The sequence below is a fragment of the Poromitra crassiceps genome (genome assembly GCF_964638095.1).
Source record: "Poromitra crassiceps genome assembly, chromosome: 11".
NCBI classification, from domain to species: Eukaryota; Metazoa; Chordata; class Actinopteri; order Beryciformes; family Melamphaidae; genus Poromitra; species Poromitra crassiceps.
Genome location: NC_139643.1, coordinates 35439419 through 35466918, shown reverse-complemented (window position 1 = coordinate 35466918; position 27500 = coordinate 35439419). Strand labels below are relative to the sequence as shown.

General features: G+C 46.1%; 1 protein-coding gene across 4 annotated transcripts in view; it reads right to left on the bottom strand.

The window, feature by feature from the left end:
- Nucleotides 1-27500, bottom strand: part of elmo1 (engulfment and cell motility 1 (ced-12 homolog, C. elegans)) — a 141422-nt gene that overhangs the window by 101123 nt on the left and 12799 nt on the right. Inside the window, exon 1 of one of the 4 annotated variants that reach the window (XM_083645614.1) lies at nt 10309-10490. The exons of 2 other annotated variants lie outside the window; for them this stretch is intronic. The gene's annotated coding sequence lies outside the window, so the exon portion shown is untranslated. Of the gene's footprint in view, nt 1-9989; nt 10059-10308; nt 10491-27500 lie in introns of those variants that run through there. One more of the 4 variants, XM_083645615.1, reaches the window with a different exon arrangement.

Genomic DNA, 27500 nt, shown 5'->3' with positions numbered 1-27500 from the left:
TTATATATTTTGTTATTCTGTTCAGTGTTCATAGTAGCTATCATTTATTTTTAGTAGTTGGCCACATGATGGCCAGGTCTATGTAGCTACTATAATAATGACCCACTACTTGCTTTTAGTAAGAAAACACCAGCCACGAGAAAACAACAACAAGCGTCCATGTTTGTTGCTCTTTCCGACCAAGAGCACTTGAACGGTGTCCTGTCGTAATTACGACTCTACAACGGGTGAGTAGGAGCTTCCGAGGAGCACGTGAAGTCACCATAAGCACTGCTGTAGGGAGCAGCTTCTGCTGTGTGTGTGTGTGTATGTCCTCATCTCTGTAGGCTCTTTCACACACAGATCGCGGCAAAAAAGCAGTTTAGGAGTCCCGCAAAGCCCGCAGCCTCGCCACAGAAATTGCTTTCACACAGAGCCAAGCAGCACGGCCACATTCCCGTGCTGCAGTGTACTTTCAGGTGAAATCCCCTGCTCCTGGATTGAAAGGCGAGCACCACTCGCATGGTGGGCGGACTCGCCTTAATATCAAAACGCATGCATCTGCTCCTCAGACCAACTCGCCACAGACAGCTATAGCCCTCTGAAGCTTATTATTATATCCGTTAAATTTACCTACTAATGTCAACATCGTTTGAGCATAAAGCCTAACCGCACGGAGCATTCCTCCTGGCGTCCCTGCAGTCATGATTGTATAGGCTACTTTTTTTACTTTCACTCGTGCACTTTCTTGCTACATGAGGTGATTTCCCCTGTAATTTTTTTATGAATGAGCTGACCATTCGCACCTTTTCCAGCTTGCTGCGACGACGCTTTCAAATGGAGGCGGGTTGCCAGGTAACCCGGCGCTGTTACTACCTACCGTGGCGGGACAAAAGGCATAAAACAATTATCCACCAACGCGCGTTCACGACTTTCACATCGGAGGCGCGAATCCTATTTTCCGTGCATTTTTCGGCTTTCAAGGCCGGTGTGAAAGAGCCTACTGTGACTGTGGCTGTTTAGTATGGGGGGCTGTAGAGTATATCAATTCCCCACCTGTCTCTCTGCCGTCATCTCATCCCAGCCTCTTCACACTGTAAAGGGAAGCTTGTTGTTGAGCTAGCTGCTGTCAAAGCTCGTCATGTCAGAGCAGTCGATAAGCCACAACCCGCTTTAGTTGAGAGTGTGTGTGTGTGTGCGGTTGTGGGTCTGTGTGTGTTTATTTCTCACCCTGCCAGAAAGGGTGAAACAGGCTAAAGAGGGCTCACTCCATCTTGTCCATTTCAAGTTTCACACTCTGCCTGTTTTGCCGCATCCTTCCACATGGCTGTTTCCCCCCCCCCCCCCACCCCTTCCTCTGATTGTTCCTCTCCCCCAAAATCTGCGTCTGTCATCCTTCACCCCATGGCTCCTCCCCCCTCCTCCTCTCTCCATGGCTCCTCCCCCCTCCTCCTCTCTCCATGGCCCCTCCCCCCTCCTCCTCCCCCCATGGCTCCTCCCCCCTCCTCTCTCCATCCTGTCTCTCTGCCACATCCTCTGTTTCAGGCCGTCATCAATCTCCTCTCCTGCCAACTCCTCTTTCTCTTCACAATCCAACAAGGCTGCAGAATGTGAACAAAAGGAACGAGTAAGTCAAGTAAAACCCTAACAGACTCCACCAACACACACCTCACCCCCAACACACACACCTCACCCCCAACACACTCCTCACTCCCAACACACACACCTCACCCCCAACACACTCCTCACTCCCAACACACCTCTCCCCCCAACACACTCCTCTCCCCCAACACACACCTCTCCCCCCAACACACTCCTCACTCCCAACACACACACCTCACCCCCAACACACCTCTCCCCCCAACACACTGCTCTCCACCAACACACACCTCACCCCCAACACACCTCTCCCCCCAACACACTCCTCTCCCCCAACACACTCCTCACTCCCAACACACCTCTCCCCCCAACACACTCCTCTCCCCCAACACACTCCTCACTCCCAACACACCTCTCCCCCCAACACACACCTCACTCCCAACACACCTCTCCCCCCAACACACACCTCTCCCCCCAACACACACACCTCACTCCCAACACACCTCTCCCCCAACACACTCCTCTCCCCCAACACACACCTCTCCCCCCAACACACACCTCTCCCCCAACACACACCTCTCCCCCAACACACTCCTCTCCCCCAACACACTCCTCACCCCCAACACACACTTCTCCCCCCAACACACTCCTCTCCCCCAACACACAGCTCTCCCCCAACACACACCTCACCCCCCCAAACACACCTCTCCCCCCAAAACACACTCCTCTCCCCCAACACACTCCTCTCCCCCAACACACAGCTCTCCCCCAACACACACCTCACCCCCCCAAACACACCTCACCCCCAACACACTCCTCACCCCCAACACACACCTCTCCCCCAACACACACCTCTCCCCCAAACACACCTCTCCCCCAACACACACCTCACCCCATTACTTTGACACACATTCACCATCCCTCCATTTCTTTAATTACAGTAATGCACCATATGCAATGACATGCTGCGGAAACCATCAAACCACCAGTCACACTGGGCTCCAGTCCAGAAAGTTATTCTAATCTGTGTGTGTGTGTGTGTGTGTGTGTGTGTGTGTGTGTGTGTGTGTGTGTGTGTGTGTGTGTGTGTGTGTGTGTGTGTGTGTGTGTGACTTCAAACGCTCGCCCACCTGCCGTAATCAGAGAGGCATGTGACGTTGGGTCACGAGGACCATAATTCTTAAGGATTATCTCCAAAAGATCTCATGTTACCCCATAAACCTGCTGAAGTGATCTGCAGCCAGAGGTCAGAATTAAGGAACAGAACCATCAATAAAGAGGGACCGCAGTGTAAGAGGAGAGGGGGACGGAGAGGGAGAGAGGGACCGCAGCGTAAGAGGAGAGGGGGACAGAGAGGGAGAGAGGGACCGCAGCGTAAGAGGAGAGGGGGATGGAGAGGGAGAGAGGGACCGCAGCGTAAGAGGAGAGGGGGACAGAGAGGGAGAGAGGGACCGCAGCGTAAGAGGAGGGGGGACAGAGAGGGAGAGAGGGAGCGCAGCGTAAGAGGAGAGGGGGACAGAGAGGGAGAGAGGGAGCGCAGCATAAGAGGAGAGGGGGACAGAGAGGGAGAGAGGGACCGCAGCGTAAGAGGAGAGGGGGACAGAGAGGGAGAGAGGGAGTGCAGCGTAAGAGGAGAGGGGGACAGAGAGGGAGAGAGGGACCGCAGCGTAAGAGGAGGGGGGACAGAGAGGGAGAGAGGGAGCGCAGTGTAAGAGGAGAGGGGGACAGAGAGGGAGAGAGGGAGCGCAGCGTAAGAGGAGAGGGGGACAGAGAGGGAGAGAGGGACTGCAGCGTAAGAGGAGAGCGGGATGGAGAGGGAGAGAGGGACCGCAGCGTAAGAGGAGAGGGGGACAGAGAGGGAGAGAGGGACCGCAGCGTAAGAGGAGAGGGGGACAGAGAGGGAGAGAGGGACCGCAGCGTAAGAGGAGAGGGGGACAGAGAGGGAGAGAGGGACCGCAGCGTAAGAGGAGAGCGGGATGGAGAGGGAGAGAGGGACCGCAGCGTAAGAGGAGAGGGGGACAGAGAGGGAGAGAGGGACCGCAGCGTAAGAGGAGAGGGGGACAGAGAGGGAGAGAGGGACCGCAGCGTAAGAGGAGAGGGGGACAGAGAGGGAGAGAGGGACCGCAGCGTGAGAGGAGAGGGGGACAGAGAGGGAGAGCCTGTGATTTTTTGGACGGCAGAAAAGTGCTGGGTTTCACCTCAATAATTCATGATGAGTAATGTGAGCGGACGCGTCTTCCATGGAGGAAGGGGAAGAGAGGGAGAGAGAGAGAGAGACAGACAGAGAGGGAGAGAGAGAGAGACAGACAGAGAGGGAGAGAGAGAGAGAGACAGACAGACAGACAGAGGGAGAGAGAGAGACAGACAGAGAGGGAGAGAGAGAGAGAGAGAGAGAGGGGATGGTAGAGGGAAGGTGACAGATGGAAGGCAAAGTGAAAGAGAAAGGGATGAAGGGAGTAAGATGCAGTGTGAGAGTGGACAGAGGTATAGAAAGATGGTAAGGATGAGAAATGACAGAAAAAAGAGGAGAGAATAATATAAGGGGAATAATACTACGAAATGTCAAAGAAGTGAAAGAAACTGAGGGAAAAATAAAGCTACAGTGAGAGGAGAGAAAGAAAGCAAGAGAAAGACAGAGGTGAGAGAGAGCAGGAGAGAGAGCAGGAGAGAGAGAGGATGACAGAGAGCAGGAGAGAGAGAGGGTGACAGAGAGCAGGAGAGAGAGCAGGAGAGAGAGAGGATGACAGAGAGCAGGAGAGAGAGAGAATGACAGAGAGCAGGAGAGAGAGAGGATGACAGAGAGCAGGAGAGAGAGCAGGAGAGAGAGAGAATGACAGAGAGCAGGAGAGAGAGAGAATGACAGAGAGCAGGAGAGAGAGAGGATGACAGAACAGGATGGAGAGAAAGAGGTGAGAGAGGAGATTGAGTGAGAACAAAACATGACTGAACATTGCTCATTAAAGTTCTGAAACTACAAATGAAGAAAGGACAAAATGACCTTTTCTTTCTTTCTGTGGACCCACTTTAAAAAAACGTGATACGTGATAAACGTAATACAATTCCAGAATATCAAACTGACTACCGTTGGTCCCATTCACATTTGGTGAAACTACACAAGACGAGAGAGAGGGAGAGACAGAGAGAGGGAGCGAGAGAGGGACAGAGAGAGGGAGAGGGAGGGAGAGAGATGGAGAGAGAGAGGGAGAGAGAAACTGAGGGAGAGAGAGAGAGAGAGAGAAAGAAAGAGGGGGGGAGAGAGAGAGAGAGAGAGAGAGAGGGGGAGAGAAAATATGAAGGGAAACATGATCTAAGTAAACACCTCTGTTCCTGCCACCGCCCCCTGGCACCTTTTAGTGGGAGCATTGATGGTGTGAGAGAACATGAAGTAGCACTTTTTACTGCCAATGTCAGTGTGACCGCAGCACAAACACAACTGGAAGCTGAAGGTACACCTTCAAACAGTCCTCCATACTCAGTGTTCAAGCCTTCAAACAGTCCTCCATACTCAGTGTTCAAGCCTTCAAACAGTCCTCCATACTCAGTGTTCAAGCCTTCAAACAGTCCTCCATACTCAGTGTTCAAGCCTTCAAACAGTCCTCCATACTCAGTGTTCAAGCCTTCAAACAGTCCTCCATACTCAGTGTTCAAGTCTTCAAACAGTCCTCCATACTCAGTGTTCAAGCCTTCAAACAGTCCTCCATACTCAGTGTTCAAGCCTTCAAACAGTCCTCCATACTCAGTGTTCAAGTCTTCAAACAGTCCTCCATACTCAGTGTTCAAGTCTTCAAACAGTCCTCCATACTCACAGTGTTCAAGCCTTCAAACAGTCCTCCATACTCAGTGTTCAAGCCTTCAAACAGTCCTCCATACTCAGTGTTCAAGCCTTCAAACAGTCCTCCATACTCAGTGTTCAAGCCTTCAAACAGTCCTCCATACTCAGTGTTCAAGCCTTCAAACAGTCCTCCATACTCAGTGTTCAAGTCTTCAAACAGTCCTCCATACTCACAGTGTTCAAGTCTTCAAACAGTCCTCCATACTCACAGTGTTCAAGCCTTCAAACAGTCCTCCATACTCAGTGTTCAAGCCTTCAAACAGTCCTCCATACTCAGTGTTCAAGTCTTCAAACAGTCCTCCATACTCAGTGTTCAAGCCTTCAAACAGTCCTCCATACTCAGTGTTCAAGTCTTCAAACAGTCCTCCTCCATACTCAGTGTTCAAGCCTTCAAACAGTCCTCCATACTCAGTGTTCAAGCCTTCAAACAGTCCTCCATACTCACAGTGTTCAAGCCATCAAACTGTCCTCCATACTCAGTGTTCAAGCCTTCAAACAGTCCTCCATACTCAGTGTTCAAGCCTTCAAACAGTCCTCCATACTCAGTGTTCAAGCCTTCAAACAGTCCTCCATACTCACAGTGTTCAAGCCTTCAAACAGTCCTCCATACTCAGTGTTCAAGCCTTCAAACAGTCCTCCATACTCAGTGTTCAAGCCTTCAAACAGTCCTCCATACTCAGTGTTCAAGCCTTCAAACAGTCCTCCATACTCAGTGTTCAAGCCTTCAAACAGTCCTCCATACTCAGTGTTCAAGCCTTCAAACAGTCCTCCATACTCAGTGTTCAAGCCTTCAAACAGTCCTCAATACTCAGTGTTCAAGCCTTCAAACAGTCCTCCATACTCACAGTGTTCAAGCCTTCAAACAGTCCTCCATACTCAGTGTTCAAGCCTTCAAACAGTCCTCAATACTCAGTGTTCAAGCCTTCAAACAGTCCTCCAGACTCAGTGTTCAAGCCTTCAAACAGTCCTCCATACTCACAGTGTTCAAGCCTTCAAACAGTCCTCCATACTCAGTGTTCAAGCCTTCAAACAGTCCTCCATACTCAGTGTTCAAGCCTTCAAACAGTCCTCCATACTCAGTGTTCAAGCCTTCAAACAGTCCTCAATACTCAGTGTTCAAGCCTTCAAACAGTCCTCCATACTCAGTGTTCAAGCCTTCAAACAGTCCTCCATACTCACAGTGTTCAAGCCTTCAAACAGTCCTCCATACTCAGTGTTCAAGCCTTCAAACAGTCCTCCATACTCAGTGTTCAAGCCTTCAAACAGTCCTCAATACTCAGTGTTCAAGCCTTCAAACAGTCCTCCATACTCAGTGTTCAAGCCTTCAAACAGTCCTCAATACTCAGTGTTCAAGCCTTCAAACAGTCCTCCATACTCAGTGTTCAAGCCTTCAAACAGTCCTCAATACTCAGTGTTCAAGCCTTCAAACAGTCCTCCATACTCAGTGTTCAAGCCTTCAAACAGTCCTCCATACTCACAGTGTTCAAGCCTTCAAACAGTCCTCCATACTCAGTGTTCAAGCCTTCAAACAGTCCTCAATACTCAGTGTTCAAGCCTTCAAACAGTCCTCCATACTCACAGTGTTCAAGCCTTCAAACAGTCCTCCATACTCAAGTGTTCAAGCCTTCAAACAGTCCTCCATACTCAAGTGTTCAAGCCTTCAAACAGTCCTCCATACTCAAGTGTTCAAGCCTTCAAACAGTCCTCCATACTCACAGTGTTCAAGCCTTCAAACAGTCCTCCATACTCACAGTGTTCAAGCCTTCAAACAGTCCTCCATACTCACAGTGTTCAAGCCTTCAAACAGTCCTCCATACTCACAGTGTTCAAGCCTTCAAACAGTCCTCCATACTCACAGTGTTCAAGCCTTCAAACAGTCCTCCATACTCACAGTGTTCAAGCCTTCAAACAGTCCTGCATACTCACAGTGTTCAAGCCTTCAAACAGTCCTGCATACTCACAGTGTTCAAGCCTTCAAACAGTCCTGCATACTCACAGGTCGAGCAAGAAGACAAGACAAACACGTTCCTAAGACAATGACAGCATGAGATCAATGTGGGCTAAACCAAACGGGCCAGAGGCTACACAAGGTTTTGAGCCCGTACGTCCCACACAGAGCATGAAACCAGGCCGAGACCAGGTCAGCCCGCAAATCTCCTTCTCTCACTGTGAAAATGAATTCTCTTAAAGTTTCACAGCCGAGTGTTAAGCCTCCAGAGTGCCATACGCCTGCATGCTTCACGATTTTATGTGCATTTGAGTCTGAGAGAGTGTATGGGTGTGTATTATGCGAGCTGTGTGTGCAGTAAAAAAAAAAGTGTGTAGTAGCTGTGTGTGTCTATGCGTGTGTGTCGGCGTGTGTGTTTTAACGTACGTGCTGGGTGGATTTCAAAAGGACCCCTTCTAGCTCTTCATCTGATGCCTCTACAAAGGGCTCGTCTCGCCGCGGGGGCCTGTGTGTGTGTGTGTGTGTGTGTGTGTGTGTGTGTGTGTGTGTGTGTGTGTGTGTGTGTAAAAAGAGCATCATCCATTATCTGAGAGTTGAGACAAAAGGCCACTGACACAGTGTGGAGGACCACAAGTTATTGTTGCTCCGAGCCTGACGCCTTCACACACACACACACACACACACACACACACACACACACACACACACACACACACACGAGGGTCTTATTACATCCTTGAGGAGTGGTGTGCATGACAGAAGTACACTCAAAACCAAGCACACACACACACACACACGCGCACGCACACACACACACACACCCATCCCCCTATCACTGCTTTTTTGGGCGTATTTGTTTTCATTAATGCATGTGTTTTGTGGTCAGATTCTGTCTCAGTTTATTCTGAATATTCACACACACAGTATGGAGGAACAGTCTGAATATAGTATTTAGTGCACCTATTTATTAATGTATGCAACAACAACAAAAATCACAAAAATCCAATTTCTTTAGTTTTCCACACTTTTTCCACACCAAAAGTTCATTTTTCAGGATTTAATTCATAACTATAATCTACAGTATGCCGGTGACGTAACGACGAACTATCAAATTTCTACCCCATTTCAACGAATCATATCACGACATGGCAGCTGTCAATCAATCTTCATTTCAAGGAGAAAACTCTGCAGGCAAGATCATAACCTGGCAGAATTTCTAGCCCATAAACTAACTAACTAATACCTTGGCCAATGTAACATACAAAATAAAACAAACGGTAATGTCTTCATTTGATGTAGAATGCATAGGACATGTTAAATGTTAAACTCTCATTCCAGGAATATTGTATTTACCACGGCTCTTTACTGCGGCTAGTCGACGCTCCAAGCCGGCAGGCAGCACTCTTCCCTCGGCGTGCCCGCACGGTTCTCTCCGGATCCCACTCGCATAGCGCCAGAACACGCTCCATTTTGGGGCCGGAACACGGCAGGATTGGCCAACGCCAACTCCATTCCCCAGAACTGTCAAATCAAATCATCGACACGCTATGTGGCCCGCCTCTCAACCCTCTTTCATCTCAGGCAATATGTGTTTTCAGTCTGACACGTCACCGAGCCTCTCTGAGACCTGCTTGATGTGGTCTCTAAAGTCAAAATAAAGCCAAATCACTCCCTGACAAACAAACCACTGAAGCAGGATAGCGTATGAAGAGCAGTGTCAGAACGGCCTGAATACCATCTTGTGAAATGTGGTCCTCCACCGCCACACAGAGCCAGGAGCTGCCTCTCTCCCCTCTGTTGTGTGAGTCTGGCCGGGGCCAGCGTGAGACTCTCAGCAGGCCTCTTTGTTTCACAAACCTGCCCTGGTTCCCTCTGCGCCGCTGCAACCAGGATATCCTGTCAAAATGTCTCCGCCAGAGGCTGCAACAACTCTCGCAAGCCTCAACAGCAATTAGCAGCCCTGCAGGCACCCGCCGAGGCCCTCCGTATCAAACACGCCGCTAACGCCACACCGAGCCGACTCGCCTTTCTCAAAACACAGAGACGTATACCGTAAGAAACGACATACATCCCTGGAGTGTGTGTTGCCTGAGGCTGCAGGCAGAGGGGGAGCATGTGGAGAACGCAGTGCCAACATAATGCTGGACGAGGTACAAGTCGAGACTAATTAGTGTGTTGTGAACAGAGCGAGCCGGCAATTAGAGGTAAACAAGTGAGTCAGAAACAATTAAGAGACACTTGGGCGGCATTCAGAACACCCAGGGAATCCAAACATTGGAACGGTCTGAGACGTGGAGCGAGCGAGAGAGAGAGAGAGAAAATTATAGGCACACAACTAATCCTTAATTATTAATTAATTATTGTTCCCTGTTGGAACATCATAGTGCCAAGCAACTTTCTAACAGCACAGAAAAAAGAAAGGAAAAAGAAAAGACGTAGCAGCTGTATTTATATATTCTTCTCTATCAGTTCCAGAATCAGAAACTAGCGACACGTGTCTCCAACCCCCCAAAACCACTAGGCATGTAATAATAACCTGTCACAGACGGTGATCATAACGCTACAGCCATTTTAAAATAAGTCACTCCTGTTACATCTCCTTTAATCTCAGGGTGGATCTGCGAAACCCACCTAATCAGGACCAAATCTAATCCAACAGCAAAGAGGACAACGACTCATCTTGGAGCAACTTAACCAGCGTGACATCCACCGCTTCAGTCTGCAGACATCTAACCACAATGTCCGTGCCCAGTGGTGACACACTGGAGAGGAGAGGAGAGGAGGGGAGGCAGGAGAAAGTAGTCCAGCGCGCACACACTCACACACACACACACACACACACACACACACACACACACACACAGAGAGAGCCACACCCTGAGGCCTACTGCATCCTGCTACTGACAAGACAGAGGAAAAAACAGCTTGAAGAGAAGAGATGAGGACTCACCCAACCAAGTGGTCTCGTTGCTTTTTTTCCAAATCAACCTGCTTCCCGTGCAAACAAAGCTGCTAGAAGTGGACAGAGAGGGCGGCTCTTCTCAAAGGAACTTTACTCCAGCTGCCTGAGACAGAGAGTGAAGTCACTTTGGCTTCAGAAGCCATAGACAAAAGACTTCACAAGGTTTCTGTAGTGCCTCGCCTTGGGCGAAGAGCGACAGAGAGCAGAGGGAGAGTGAGAGACACACACAGAAGGAGGAAGTAGGCGTTTGTTGAGAAAAGAGGAAACAGGTCTGTCGCAGCTACAAAAAAAGTAAGCGGCAAAATTCAAAGATAAGATGATTGAAAGCAGGAAGAGGAAGCTATAGAGTAAAGATCCAGACGTATGCAGTTAGAAGCCATAATAAGCCTCTATTCCCCTTATTTTTGAATGCCCCACTTGTGGGTACAAGGTCCGGTTTAACGTGACTTATTGTTGCAGTTTGCCATTTCCTAAAACGGTATTCTACTTGATTTGAAAAGATGGCCGCCAACACTCCCTTGCACCCTGGCTGAATTGAACATAACTTGGCCAATAAGTATGTAACATACCAAATAAAACAAACAGAAATGTCTTTATTTGATGTAGAATGCAGAGGACATGCAACTGTTTCATTAAACTCGCATTCCAGGAATATTGTATTTACTACGCTGCTCTAAAATAACGTTAGTGGCGTGCGGCTCAGAGAGCCTGTTAGTCCTAGAAGCCACTCGCTTTGCGCCAGAACACAATTGATTTGGGGGTGGAACACGCCAAGATTGGCCAACGCCAACGCCAGTGCCCAGAACTGTCGAATCAAATCATCGACAGACGCTATGGCCCGCCTCCCAGTATTTTCAGTGTGCAGAGATAGATAGATAGAACGTTAGAAATATAGCCAGACACGTTATAAACAACTAACCAACGCTGATGGAAACGGTTTTGCCCAAAATGGTTAAAAGTTATATCAATTTGGTAATTCAGTGGCGTTTTACTGCCATGTAACATACGGTAACTAACTAGCGGCTAATATTAGCCACAGTAGGCGATTACCCATGATGCATTGCGCTCTTAAAGGGATATTTATCGATGAGATTTTTGCCCAGCTGGACCTGATTAGTGATTTGCTCCGTTCGCCCAGACGGGTGTCAAGCTGTCAACAACAAGACTCCGGAAGAAAAACCCAGAGGCATCATGGCCGCTAGAAATAAGGTGGATAGGTTCATCATGCAAATAAAAACTTCTTCTTAACTGATGATAAATGAAATCTCTCCCTCTGTAACCCCTCATCCCTCCCTACCATGCCTGACACCAACAGTATCAAGTCCCACATGCAATAATGATAAGCTCGGACATTCGAGGCCAAATAAGCTGTTGGGCTACAAACTAATTGTTGCTTTACAATACCACCCTTTGTGATGGAGCCACAAGCCAAAGACAACCGCAATACAGTTCACTTGACTTCAGGCTCAACTTATTCAAACCTACATTCCACTGAAATCCCAGAGCAGTCATGTCATGACAGACACCAAACAGACAAAAGTAAAAAAAAAAATCCAACCAAATACAAATTCTAAAAATGTCTCAGATCAAATTTAGAGTAATACAGTAGAGGTTCTGTAACTAACCAAGAGAAATTACTGTTCAAAGGCTGCCAGACAATAGGCGATTACTCCATCAGCACAGCATATGCTTTCACTTCCACCTCTGGCTCCCCCATCAGCGCTGATGCAATAGGGTCAGTGTGGTGGAGCCTGCAGCCTGCTGCGGGTGTCGACAGAGGCAGCCAAACAGTGAACATGTTGGGACAAAAGCACACAGATCGTGATTTAAGAGGCTAAACGCCTGAATCAAGCATTTATTGTTGTAGCGTCGGGGATGACATGTTCAGTTGGAGCGAGTTAGGGCTCCTCCAAAAGGCCATCTGTGCAAGTGACACACAAAACAGATGCTTACTCCACCCAGGCTGAGGTGGACCTTGGTGCGTATGCAAACAGCCATTATGTGGCGTGCTGCTGACTCCAACTCCCATAGAGACTCTTTCTGTCAACATGACTGCAGGTAGGACATATTTTAGTACCAACAACAGCAGCACTGGTCAACATGCAACAAGCTAGAAATACAAACATAACATAAACATAAAAATAGTTTTTTTTTTTTATCACCTACTGTACACCTCTCAATGCCAAGCTAAGACAGGAGTAGTGGTTAGGCTGAGCTGTCCTGTGTTACTGCTTACCAGTGGGCTAGCTCATGTTATTACAGCCACCTGACTGCACCTTCCACTGACAACTGACAAGTAGTGCTATTTTATTATTTATTATTCTATTGTATTGCTATTCTATAGATAGATAGATAGATAGATAGACTTTATTGCAGACTCGAGGTCCATACAAAAATACAGTCAAATACACATAATACAGAAAAGATTAAAAGAAAACACAAAATAAAAATAGTCTAGTGACTCATTTTAAAAGACACCTATACCAGTGCTCCCAAAGCTGAGACGTGCAGCGTGTGGCACTGTACGCAATGTTCACCAGCACCACCACAAGTTGATTTTCAGAATCATTTAGCCGACAGATAAACCTGTACATTACATTTCTCAAGACAGCTTGCAGTGTGTTTACTCCAGCACTCACAAACATCTCACTCGCACTAGTCCATCTGGGCCTTTTTAGCAGTATTCTCAGAGCATCATTATATGCCACTTGCAGTCTCTGAAGGCTGGCTTTTTTATAGTTCAACCACAGATGTGCAGTGTACAAAGGTGAACAATACGCTGTACACAGAGTCAGCTTCACTCCATCAGTGCAACAACCAAATTTACGTGACAATACATTTGCTCGTACATACAACATACGACACTGACGATAAATGTCCTCGTCATCTGTCAGTTGGTCTGTGATCACGTAAACAAGATATTTAACTTCACTGCAGACATTCAGAACATTACCAGACAGTTTAAAGTCAGGAAAGGTCATACGTCTATCTTCCACGGTTCTGCAAATCATAATAGCACTTTTTGCATCGTTATATTTTACATCCTGTTGTTCCCCAAACACAGAGCACACATTAAGGAGCTGCTGCAGACCGGCTGAGCTCGGGCTCTATAGCTCCCCCCCCCCACTGTTTGACTTATTTACTGTTAGCCTTATTTGCCTAATTTACATACATACATAAGGAATACCAGTAAATATTACTGCTGTGACTATGTACCTACTGTACTGTACTTGCACTGTGTCTTGTAATGGAGCCCCTAGCTTAAGAGTTTCACACGTGTGTAGTACTTGTACAAGGGAGTGACAATAAATATCTTGAATCTTGAAGCTTAAAGCCATGGAGACCTGAGCAAGGAGGAAGGTTTAGAAGATGAGGAGACAGACGCGGTGACCCCTGTCCACCACACTGCCAAGAGAACCTCGGTGTGATCCAGACATCAGGCTGTCATGGGAGGCCCGCATGGCCACCTGAAAATCAAGTTGGCACTCGACGACATCCGCCGAGTCAGACTCTGTCCAAGTCCTCGTTCAAGCTTTAGTGATCAGCTCCTATCCAGCTCAGTGGCCTTGTGGTTTGAGTGTCCGCCCTGACACTGGGAGGTTGTGAGTTCGATCCCTGGCCGAGTCATACCAAAGACTATAAAAATGGGACCCATTTGCCTCCCTGCTTGGCACTCAGCATCAAAAGGGTTGGAATTGGGGGGCTAGATCACCATATGACTGCGGCACTGCTGCTGCACCGCTCCCCCAGGGGATGGGTCAAATGCGGAGAACAAATTTTGCACACTCAGGTGTGTGACAATCAGTGGGACTTTACCTTTACTTTATCCAGACTACTGCAGCTCCCTCCTGAAGTGGACTATTCAGCCCTGCCAAAACCAATGCTGCAGTGGGTGGTACTGTAGGTATTAATATCACTTCAAATTAGGTTCAATGAGAATTAAGAACGGGGCACCACCAGATAACAGGCAGCATCAACAGGTCTCATGTTTGAAGTTAAACCCTGTGACTTTATGCTAAATAATATATTTACTACTAAACTAAACACACTCAATGAATCAGGTAAATACAAGTGAATATAGTATATCTAAGAGATATACCTACAGTATATGAAGTGTGATGAATCAATGGCAATAGGAATAGATGATCATGTGAATATACAATACTGATCATTAAACCAACATTTTCAGCAGACACAATTACATGTGTGTAAGATGAGCAGTGGAAGACATGAGTCTGGTTACTACTTTAACTATGAGGCAGTGGTAATAACTGTTATCAGGGAGGAGGCTCACACAAAATGCACAGGGCCTTTCCAGATGCGAGATGAGAGGACGATGTGGGTGCAGCAGCAGCTACTACAATCCTCCAGTATTCCCTCCTGCAGGCCCTCTCCACTGGCTGCCTGTGCTGCTGCTGTGCTGACCAGCCCCATAGCTTCAGGCTATAGTCCAGCAGCCTCACTAGCGCTTGCTTAGCTGGCCCTTCCCTGCTCCCTCCTGGCTCCCGAACGGTGAAATGACCTTCCTATCGCAGTCGGGACAGTAACTCTCCCCAGGTGCTGTCTGTCATAACCTGAAAACTCACCTCTTCAGGAAACATTGAATGTCCCCATCATCACTGAATCATAAAAATATACTGAAAACAATCAACTGCACCAAAGAAGGGTCGATCCCTACAGATCATCTTACCTTCCCTCTACCCTCTTATCTTACCTTATCTTATCTTATGAAAACAGCACATGGTTAATGAGGGGAGAGACAGAGCACATAAAGAAGTCCCACAGAGGCTGGATTTGAGGTTATTTTTGCAACAGAATTGGTGGTAACCTTGTTTTAAAGACCCATGAGACATGTTTTATACAGTTAAAAATAGCATCTTAACTAAAGGCCTCTCTTAATGCTTCTCCTTAGCTCTTATTTCTCTGGACTTTGACAGTGGATCATAGAGTTGACATCAAAGCACAGCAAAGTGTGGGAAGAGCAGGGGAAAAAGATTCATGGCAGTAAGGTCCATGTTGGAGAGAAAGCATCCTGGTGTAAATATTGCTGCAGCATTTTAGCATTCTTGCTCAAAGTGAAAGATAACTTTAGATGTAATGTATTATGGCAGTGAAGCAGGACTGCAGTAATAGTGGTAGTAGTAGGGTTGGGTATCGTTTGGATTTTAACTATTCTGATTTCTGATTATGCTCGTCGATTCCGGTTCTTAACTTTTGTGAATTCTGATTCTTTCATGGGCGGCGTCAAAACCGGTCACATACTTATTTCACGGGGGGGGGGGGGGGGGGGGGGTAGCCTAGGTAAACCCAGCCCCCACGTGACCTGCTCTCTCAGTTCCCAGTCACCTAGTGACTGAGAGCAGGTCTGAGAGCAGGTCACGTGGGGGATGGGTTTACCCAGGCTAGGGGGGGGGGGGGAATCTATTTTTCAAAACCTTTACACAAGTTATATTCAGCCATATTCAAAATTGACTTATACAGTTCATGGAACCTGTACATTCATTTCATACAATATATAATCTGGTTGTTGTTATACTTTTTTTTTCTTTTCGGTGGACTACAAACAACCACCACGGTAACGTAAACTGAAACTAGAGCGAGTGAAATTTGTTCAGGAACCTATATAAGCAGAGCCTAAATTAAACTTTTTTTAATAGGTAATTTGTTCCAATCAGGAGCTATTCAGGCTTAGTGTGTATGGCTGGCTATGTTGAAGCCATGTTCAAGAAGCAAATGTTGATTCGAATTCTGTTGACTGACAACACACAGAGGCTGGAGTGAGTCAAGTTGATATGAAGATAATGCATTTTGTTTCTGAAAATTCAAGACATGCAATATTTAAATTTGTACTGCAGTGTAAGAGTAGAGGATGTAAAGTATTATAGTGCTGGATAGTGTGATGTAGTGTAGTGTAGTGTGATAGTGAAATCAAATTTAGAAAGATAAAATTGTGGAGTCATTTTAAGATTAGACTAGAGAGAGTAAGCTATATATAGCCAAAATGCTAAATGTAAATGGAGAATGTGAGGTCAGGCAGGTATTGATGACGTTCTGTTTGTGTTTCATAACTCTTTTTCTCATTCAGACTTTCCCCCCTCATTTTTGAAGATGAGATGAACCTGCACATTCCCACATTCTGCTTGCAGAGCAGGTTGTCAAGCAAAGACCACCTCAGAGGATTAGTATCTATTATTCAATATCAGATCAAAATGTATTACATTATTCAAACATACAGTGGACTGTAGGCAGTAGACTATTAGATAATAGTGGGAAAGAGAAGGATGAAAATTCACAATTTTGCATCCTATAAGATTTGAAAGTGCACAGTACCTCGCCAAGAAGAAACAAACAAAACTTGCTGTGTATAGCTTTAATAACCACAGCATATCCTGCTTCCCAAAACAACCAAGCTCTAAAACAGAACTATGTCCTTTGGCTCGGTTCACCAACCATGTCTGCGGCTAGCTACTAGGCTAACATAAGCTAGCTGTCCTGCTAGCTATTAGTAATGAATAAACACACAAGCTACAAAGACAAACAAACTAGCCACCTGCAGAAATGTAGAGTCCCTCATTCCCACACCGAGGAAGATACAGGGCGGGTTGGGGGGGGGGCATATCTTGCCCCGGAAGTGAGTTTCCCATTCATTTCTCCATAGATATTTAGAACAACCCTTATATAATGAGTTTTAAGGCTGGAACCAAACCAACCCGTGACCTACTGAATTGTGAGTGACAATAAAACATTTTAGTTGGAGCAAAAACAACCCTAAGTTGTTATTTTTTGTTGTTTTGTAAAAAAATGGATTTTAAATAGCCAAATCTGCGACCATGTGTAAATTGTACTGTAGTGCTCTTGTTTTGTTTGCTCTGTTATGCTTCTTGTTTTTGTTTTGTCTTGTCTTATTAACCTAGTTTAGTTCATTTTTGTTTACTTTAGTTTCTGATCCGTTTTGGTTTTGTTATTGCTCATGTTGTTTTTTGTATTGTTCTGTTTAGTTCTGTCCTGGTGCTGCCTCTGTCGTTTTTCTGTCTCTCTGTGGGGACTACGGATGTAATTTAGCATTCTTGCTAACTCCGGCTTATTTACGTTGCCTTGTGTAATGTTCATGAATATGCACTGTCCCGTCCAAATAAACAAATAAAGTAAGTAAGTAATAAGGAGCTTCTGATGAGGGGACAACAGCCACAGCCTGCATTTAAAGAGCGAAGGGTTTAAAAACAGCTATAACACAAGCTGCTAGCTAGCTAGCTACTCAAGTGGGCCAGAGCAGCCAAGGCAACAACAGGGTCCATCTTACTGTCTAATAAATCACATAGGGTAATCATCACATCTAAGCAAAAATCTAGCTCTCCATTTTGCACCAAGATAGTTTACTAGCCTCCCAATCCCATCACGTTCAAATCGCTGTGACGACCTAGCTAGCTCGCTAGGGAACACGGATTTCAAGATTAGCCTAGTAAGTTTACGTCTTGCAGATTATTATGAACATTATTTGGGAATCATGAAATTAATACAATTATAATACAAAATACTAGGTCTACATGATCAACTAATGTTAAACAGAGCCAATGCTTGGCCCAACACACCCATACGATGCCTAAATGATGACTTTTGATAGAGCAAAGTGATGCAAAGCAAACTGGTCATGCTTGTTCTGCAATCTGCAATGCATGTACAAAAATCAGCCAATAGGCCCTTTTCACAGCAACCGTTTTGAGGTGGTAACGCAAGACGTAAAGCAAGTGTAACCAATAACATTAAGGGCCCTGGCACTGGAACCTCGAAATGGAATGGAAGCATTGTTAATGGTATATTGGTTACACCTGCTTTACTTCCTGCTTTACCACCTCAAAGCGGTTGCTGTGAAATGGGTGGACTAATCACTTTTAAAGATGCAGAAGATGAAAGCTTGTCATCATCGTCATCGTGACATTTTCATGCTGACAGTTTGTTCATGAATGAGCTTTATTACTAATCCCTCATCTACTGTATCTCAATTCATGACATTTCAATGACATTCAAGGACATTTTTAAAACTCCATTGTTAAAAACAACAACAAAACGGTAAAATGGGCCTGCTTATCTTTTAATCCTCTCAAATCCAAATGCAAAAATCAGATGCACTTACAGTTTGTATATTCAAGAGTGTTATGTAAGGTGACAATTACACGTATTTTTTCCCTCTCCATTGCCTCGCTAACCGAAACACAATGCACAGCACTGTGCTCTGTTCAAACACAATCGCTTTTGACTTTAGCTTTAACATGCCCCGCCCCCTCCAATATTACATAACTCAATATCAGTCAGCATCAAGGTCAGCAGTGAGAGGAGCTTAAGAACAGAGAAGAGGAGCACAATTAGGTGTTTACCCTGCCCTGCATTGGAGCCTTTTCATGGGCCAGTTAGGGAAAGTGAGTATGAGAGAGAGAGAGAGAGAGAGAGAGAGAGAGAGGGAGAGAGAGCATATGAGAGAGAGAGAGAGAGAGAGAGAGAGGGGGAGAGAGAGCATATGAGAGAGAGAGAGAGAGGGGGGGGGGGGAGAGAGAGCATATGAGAGAGAGAGAGAGGGGGGGGGGGGGAGAGAGAGCATATGAGAGAGAGAGAGAGAGAGAGAGGGGGAGAGAGAGCATATGAGAGAGAGAGGAGCGAGCCCACAGGCTTAGTGTGAGTCACTGACTGTGACCTTCTGCACTGAGGCTTCTCAGTTGGAAGCCACCTATCCAGGTCAAACACCCACACTCAACAGTATATTGTATAAACTTTATACTACTTATATAATAAGTAAAAATTATGAAATACTGTCTGACTCTGCGTGCTCTTCACACGTCAATATGATCGCGCAAATTCTCAAAGCGAAAAGAAAACATGTAATTGAACCAACACAGGAGGCTAGCTGTGATGATAATCAATTGACCATTATGTAAATTGTAAATATTAAATAATATCATACATGGTGATTGGAGGCAAGTGTAATCGGCAAAGACACATTATTAGTATCTATTAGGGGTGTCACAATATATCGTCCCACGAAATTTCGCGATAGTAAAACGTCACGATATGTATCGTTGAGATGAAATCTCATATCGCAAAAAAAAAAAAAAAAAAAAAAATTTTTTTTTTTTTTTTTTTTTTTTTTAAATAGACTAAGAAACGTCTTTGTTTGTTGAAGTTCAATGTGTGGAAAGTAGTTCAGTTGAACAAGTCTCTGAAGAGACACATGAGAAGTTATACAGGAGAGAAACCATTCAATTGAGTTTCTGGCAAAACTGTTTACTTGACAGGAAAAACTGAAGATGCATAAAAAATAGATTAAGAAAAGTCTTGTTGTTTGAGTTTGAAGAAAAACTGAAGATGCATAATGAGAATTTATACTGCTGAGAAACCTTTTAGTTCAAAGTAAATCTAAGTGACGGTGTAACTCATTCTATTTCAAGATAAGCCTTATCTCCAATCTCATGTTTTTTCTAGTTGTTATTGTAATAACAATTTCCCACAACAGCATGTTTTGTATTTGTGCATTTCAAATAAAATACTACTTTTCCAGTCATATATTGTCATTATTCAAGTTTAAAAAAATATTGTTAAAATCGTATCGTATCGTATCGTTATCGTGAACCCAGTATCGTGATACGTATCGTATCGTGAACTGAGTGTATCGTGACACCCCTAGTATCTATAAGGGGTTTCATCATGAGGAAGCATTGAAAGGACTTAAACTTGAATTTCGTAACTAAGCACTAGTTTAACATGGAGTGCAAATTCCCCTTAGAAAAGGAGAAGAAAGAAATACCGCATCACGGTTGTATGCCTCCGCCAACAAGTCAGCAGTCTCTACATCCATGTCTGTCCAGACTCAGACAAGCACAAATACCTTGAAGCCCACAGCACAGTGGTGTGGCCATTCAGCCTTGTGGCACTTTAGACAATGTTTGGGAGTAACTCAACAACACGGCTAATCGTTTTCAACATGGAAAATGGTCCTACCCCCTAACCCCAAAACCACCTACATCCCCCCAACCACTCCCCCCCCCCACCCCCCACCCCTCGAAGCCCGACTTTAATCAATCCATCCTTGAGTCCAAGTGGACGTTTGAGCCAAATTTGAAGCATCAAGGCGTTCCTGAGATATCGGGTTAACGGGAACCATGTATGTACGGACGGACAACCTGAAAACATATGCCTCGTCCTGCCACGGCTATCGCCAGGCGGAGGCATGAAATAAAACTTTCCTCTTCTAACCCGCTCTGACCTTCTCCGCCACAAGGCTTTTCTGGACTTCAGATCAAATTCTGTGGCCGATAGCGGTGGTTTTTATACCCCCAAATTACCTCATTTTAACCATGAGGAGAGATGCCGGTTAGGGAGATAAAAATGTCTGCTATGCTATGCTATGCTATGCGTGTCCCCAGGAGGCTCTGCGGCGGCTGGTCTGGCTGCAGGCTGTTTGGGGTCTTTGGAGTAATCAACTTACATAGCTGCAGCATTAGCACAAAGCTGGGGAGAAGAGCCAGGATGCTGGAGGAGAAGATTGGAATCAGGAAGGCTACTGCCTTCATACTCCCAAACAGCAGCACTGGGGCCTGGATCCAATCACCATGCGGAGCGGACTACAGAACCAGAATGTTTATTGTGGTATACATCCATTCCAGCATGATAGTGAAAAAAGGCTACTCACATATTCTCCACTGCTTACCAATGGTTACACAGTCCCAGAAAAACGCATGAGGGGGTTTCAACTAGGACTGCACTATTGAAAAGGAAAGGAAAGGAATGCAAATTTGCAATATTGCCTACTATAATTTCCAGATCATGAGAGACCATGAAAACCTTTCATTTTCTCCAAACTGAGCTAATCCTAAGCATTAGCATTAGCAGTATTCCAGTTAAAAAGAGGTTGTGTATAAAGTGCTGTGTTGTGTCTGTCCACATGTATCAGGATTCATATCCCCCAAATAAAGCAATAACTGAAGTTGAGGCCTAGAAAGGCAACTCACTTAGAGAGCTAATGTTGCCATTTGGGACATACAATAGCATCGTAGTGTGATAATAAGAAATAACTCAAAATAATTGTATTTCGCTTCTTCTTTGTCATCCAAAGTAAAGTCCCTTGCTTGATACATAGCATGCTACGATATCAAATGAATGTGGTGGGGGAAGCAGACAAAAGCGTGCCTTGTTTCCAAAGAAGACACAACATTTCTTGATGTTAAGAAACATCAAAAACACAATTCCTCAAAAGCAGTGGAGGGTGGGCGAGGGGTGTGGAATGTTTAAGAGGCCATGTCGATGAGCACAACTTCCCCATGACTGATCACTGAAGCCAGCCTCAATGGCCAGAGCCTCGAGGGGGCACGCTTCAAGGGGGACAAGCCCCCTGGAAATGTCCACTGGACCCCCGTGTGTGTGTGTGTGTGTGTGTGTGTGTGTGTGTGTGTGTGTGTGTGTGTGTGGAGGGGATGGGCAGGAACCACACAAAAAACCCTGCCAGGTCACGTGACCCAGGGAGAGATGAATGGTGCTTTTTGGTTGGTCAGAGAAGGAAGTCATGGAAACAGGTCTATAGTCCCATTGTGTAAGTGTGTATGTGTGTGTGTGTGTGTGTGTGTGTGTGTGCGTGTGTGTGTGTGTGTGTGTGTGTGTGTGTGTGTGTGTGTGTACGTGTGTGTGTGCGTGCGTGCGCGTGCGTGTGTGTGTGTGTACACGTGCATGTGTGTGTGTGTCTGTAGGGTATGTTGGAGGAGGCGGGAGGCGATGGAGCATCAGGAGGGAGCAGCACAGCATTCATTCACAAGCAGAAAAACGCCTCCATCATAAAGTGACCTTGAATACTCAGAACAGCGAGTGCATCGGTGCATCTCTGTCTCTCTCTCACACCCCCTCTCTCTTTCTGAGTGGGTGTCTTTCAGAGAAGGCGAACAAGCAAATAAACATTTATAAACTGCCGCTTCTATAAAAATCACTGACACAGTTCAGCTTACGAAACCAGGCTTTCATTGAAAAAAAGCAGGCTTTAATATTGTGACTGGCTGCATTTTCCACATTGTGTAACGAATCAAAGCGTGGAACTGTTGGACAAATCAATATCTCTTTCCCAGCACAGCCTTAAGTTCATATGCATCTTTTATACAGCCAGGCTCATAGATCCAAGACAAAAGCGCACTAAAAACTCCGATATGGAAATAAGAGGTAATCATCATAAAAGTACTGTGGCAGTAGGAAAACCACATAGCTCGTTAGAAAAATAAACTTTCCGTTCAAACCTCTGAATATCGCATCAATCTAGATCGTTACAAACTCGAAGAAATCAACCAGACGCGTTCAGCATGCTGGAACTGGCAGCTACCCTTCAATTTGTCAGGATCAAGGTCAAGTATCTCCCGAGGTTTGAAAATAAACACGTCTGAAATCCCACTTCCTCAAAGCGCTAAAGTTAGCCTACGAGAGAGAAAGAGAGAGAGACAGCATTGGAAAAAACACAGTGTACCAGACCAAGGGTTATTCCAGACACTCACACATGACATGTATGGAAGCACAGACGTTTCCATCTGAGGGGCTTTTCATTCACAAAATACAGACAGTGGTGATCACATGTCAGCCAACTCATTGTGCTGTTGAGGGACATTCCATTCCTTAATTAATTGGCTTACCGCTGTTCATGTGGAGGATAATGATGCTGCAGCTTATCTGTGCTAATTGAAAATCAGAAGACAGGTGCAACAGGAAGTCACTAGCAGCACCCACTCACAGTCACAAACCCACAACAAGTGCCCCAGCACTCCGTCTAGCAGGCATGCAGTGTGTGTAGCACCCAGAATAGAGCAGCGAGGATTATTATGCAAGAACAATACTGTAGCTAAAGGCTTAGCTTCAGTCATTTTGGATGGGGAGTGAGGGGGACATTCACACAATACCAGCCAGAAAAGAGACTTGTTCTGCTCCAGAGAATGGGCAAACAAAGACATTAGTGGCAGTAATTGTTAGACTTCATCATGTGTCATTTTGGACATCTTGTCCAAAAGAGAAGCTTCTTTACCAACTGAATGAACACAGATGATGCAGAGAGACACGGTGAGCAGATCGACTTCAAACTCAGGGAGTGCACTTAGGGGGGACCTGATGGAGTGTGTAGTAGTGCCGAATTTCGTGCAATTTGGCATAGCGCCACCTACTGGCAAACACACAAAAAGTGGTTTATCGAGAGAACCATTCGTCGGATCGACTTCAAACTCGGGGAGTGCGCTTACGGGGACTCGACGGAGTTCAGTGCCAAATTTCGTGCTATTCGGCATAGCGCCACCTACTGTCAAACACAGAAAGCGGTTTATCTCGAGAACTGGTCGTCCGATTGACTTCAAACTGGGGGAGTCCCAGCAAACCCGATTTGAAGCCTGAAAATAACAGCCTACTGCAGCGAGTATTACAGTGCTATGAATAGAGTCTCAGTGGAGTTTGAAGCTTAAAGGTTGGTGGTACTGTATGCTGATGACTAAAAAGCCTTGGCAGACCTACTTTGTTACATTACAGGAGCTTAAATCCCCATGCTAGTATGCTCATATGCTGCTGATGATGCTAGCATGCACTCCCATCACGTTCAATGGGATGTGAAGGATTGGGTTGTCCTGGGTCAGAGAATTTCCACTGCAAAATGACTGCCGGGCCAACAAGGCCAGAGTCTCACAGTCCTGCTCCGCAGTTAGACAAACACACACACCCAGGATCACTTTCAAACCATCTCGTATCAAGGAGCCTCAATTAGTCCTACACACAGGAAGGTGGTGTATATTCTATTCTACCCAACTGTTTGCATGCAGAAGATGTTCCCATGGTGGATTCCCCAGTGGTATCTAGGTGGACTGTGAGGACAAGGTCATCAGGGCCTGATAAGGCCTCTACACACATCAGCTAAACAACACTGCTGCCAAGGCACACTGCTGTGCCAGTATTACAATCACATCACAAACACTGGGGGTGCAGCGATACTGGTATCGATACTGGTATCGGCCTATAAATGTAAGTACTCAATATCGTTAAAATGGCCCGGTGCCAAGAAATTAATTCAACACTGTACGTTTTGCACGCTCGGGAGCAGGCTGGAGCCGGGAGGCGCGTGGGTTTTAACTCTTTTACAATACCAACATCTTTTAAAAAGGGTACTCAAAATGAATTAGCCTTACTACTACTTAGTCTGGAAAAAGAAGGAGAAAAAAGAATCATGTATTGCAGCCCTAATTAAAATCTAATCTGAAGCTCCACGACTACTCCTACGCCCACCTGCAATGCAAACTGCTCCTTGGCCTGCAGGTCTTTGTAGAATCCCACAAGTCTTTACAGTGTGCGACATTTAACCATGCAATCGATCATTTGATGCGGCATGAAAATGCTCGTGTGCTGTGAAGTGAACTGCCGTATACACGCCACAGACATCTCTTCATGGAAACACGGTCTTATGGTCCTCACTTAGCTCAAGTTCAATAGCTCCGAGGATTAGCATCTCCACTCGAGCGTGTAATAACCAAAAAGGTCACATCATCGTCGTAACTCAACAAACCATAGCGAACCGCAGCTCCCTCTTTTAAATGGCTTTTTAACTGTGTGTCAACGCCCAAACTGCAGTCGCTCTGTTAATTAACATGGCCTCCTCCTCCTCCAACATGCCAGTCTGCCAGTCACTCTGTTAATTAACATGGCCTCCTCCTCCTCCAACATGCCAGTCTGCCAGTCACTCTGTTAATTAACATGGCCTCCTCCTCCTCCAACATGCCAGTCTGCCAGTCACTCTGCCCCGGCTCTCAACGCCATGTTGCTCGATCCCCCGTTGGGTTGCACTAGCCTAGATCGAGACGTGTGAAGAGCCCGGAGAACATTTGGGATTGATTTGTGGCTATTTTTACTTGTCCTACTTGAACTAAATGGTTCAGATACTCAGAGGAGAAAGAGAGAGAGTCGGCCACTGAAAAGCCTTATTGAACTAGACTAACTGGAGGAAATCATTGGAAGTCTAAGTGGTGGTGGGAGAATGGAGGTTTTTGGTGTGAAGCCATAACAGAGAGAAAGAGACATTTACTTTCAACATGGTGATGCAACAAAACAGGAGAGACAGATAGACATCCTCCATCCATTGGTCTCCGAGGGGAGAACCATTCTGAGAAGGGAGCATAACATGCTGGGAACAATTAAATGCCCCCATGTGAACACACTCGAGCCGTTCTCCCACATGCGCTTTGTACCGCTAAATGACCGGAACGTGGTCTAATGCCTGCATGTGTGAAAGTTGTCGTGCCGGTATAAGCGCGACCCCGTCATCGCGGACATTTCACCAGTTTCGAGCCAGTCAGAAGAGCGGTATGCGCGATAACGGGCGTAAGTATAGAACGGGTCCAGTCATTTGCCGGCATGGGCGAGGTGTACACACGTTGCTTAATGTTCCAGCGGGCATAATCTAATCATTCGCACACATTAAAGCAAACTGGCGAAATGATCTTGTGATCTCTCCTCTCTGCTGCCTGCTCGCTCTCTGGCCACAGTCCTCCTCCTCCTTCAGTCACAGCCCGACAGGGACACAGACGAAGCAAATGCACGAAGCGAAATGTGGAAGTATTTTGCTTACGTTGCCGACAGCGAAGGCAAGCCCGGACACATCAAACGAAGCCAGTCTGTAAAAAGTGCTTCAACGCGACGCAGGTGAACGGATAAACAAGCAAACTTATTTCACTATCAAGAGTTTTGCCGACACGTCACTCCCCACCCGCTCTGCAGTGCCGCCCCGCCCCCCAACATACAGGCAATTTCGCTGCTAGATTCCCATATGCGAGAGCCGAAGTGTGAAGGGAAATGTCCGATATTGACTTACAGGTAATTTTCCGGTACGCATGTGAGAAAACGGCTACACACACACACACACACACACACACACACACACACACACACACACACACACACACACACACACACACACACACACACACACACACACACACACACACACACACACACACACACGTTCCTACTACAGTACGTAGTAGGAGCTCCTCCATCACTCTCACACACACATGAGACCACTGCACATAGCAAAAAACAACTCCTATAAATAAATAGGCCATATAACAGCTCAGGAGAGAAGCAGGCCCTCAACAACACTCATTAGCTAAACATAGCCTATAGTGGACAGTTCAATGATTCTTCTCATGCTACAATGATGTTAGCACTGATGACTATCATCACAAGCTCTACAGGAGGACCGACATGAGGGAGATGGTCTATGCCAGGCTCTCGGGTGGGAATCTGGTGCTGCCATCATCACACACACACACACACACACACACACACACACACACAGAGGGGAGAAAGCTAGTGGGAGACGATGTGCTTTGGGTCTAGGTGCTGTGAATGGATTCAGTCTCATCAGAGATCACCCATCTACTCGCTGTGACTGGCACGAGTGAGGGAGAACAAAGGAGTCACTGTGGCCATCACACACACACACACACACACACACACACACACACACACACACACTCTCCTAGTTACACTCGCCCCTCGCTCTGCCAGCTGTCTCTCAGCCACAGATGGGGGGCTGTGGGAGCTAGGAGGGGGGGAATATATCAACCAACCCTACATTCCACACACACACACACACACACACACACACACACACGCATGAACACACACACGCACCTTGGGTGGCTTCAGGCGAAGCCCTGCTTTTACCAAAACACTCTCTTCCCCCCCTGCTGGGTGTTACGCCTATCCACCATACTTAGTGACTGACTGACTGACTGACTGAGTGACTGAGTGACTGACTGACTGACTGAGTGACTGAACAAGTGCACAATGTTATTGATCTCCAGCACCTAAAGCTCATCAGCAGCACACACGTGCACTCAGCCAGGACACATGAACTTGTCGCATATTAGAACAGATTTTGTTGAGTCAAGCTTGACAAGAGACAGACTGACAGAATATTCTGCCATCTACAGCAGTGCCACGTCGTAGGGCTGAAGGATTTTGCACACACAAAAATCGAATTGCGATTCATTTGACTGATATTGCAATTGCAATATGATTTGCGATATTAGAGGGAATGATAATTTTTTAACTTTTTTCTTTTATATTTTATTTACACATCAATATTCTCTTTTTCATCGAAAAAGTTATTCAAATGATTATGGTGTGATTTT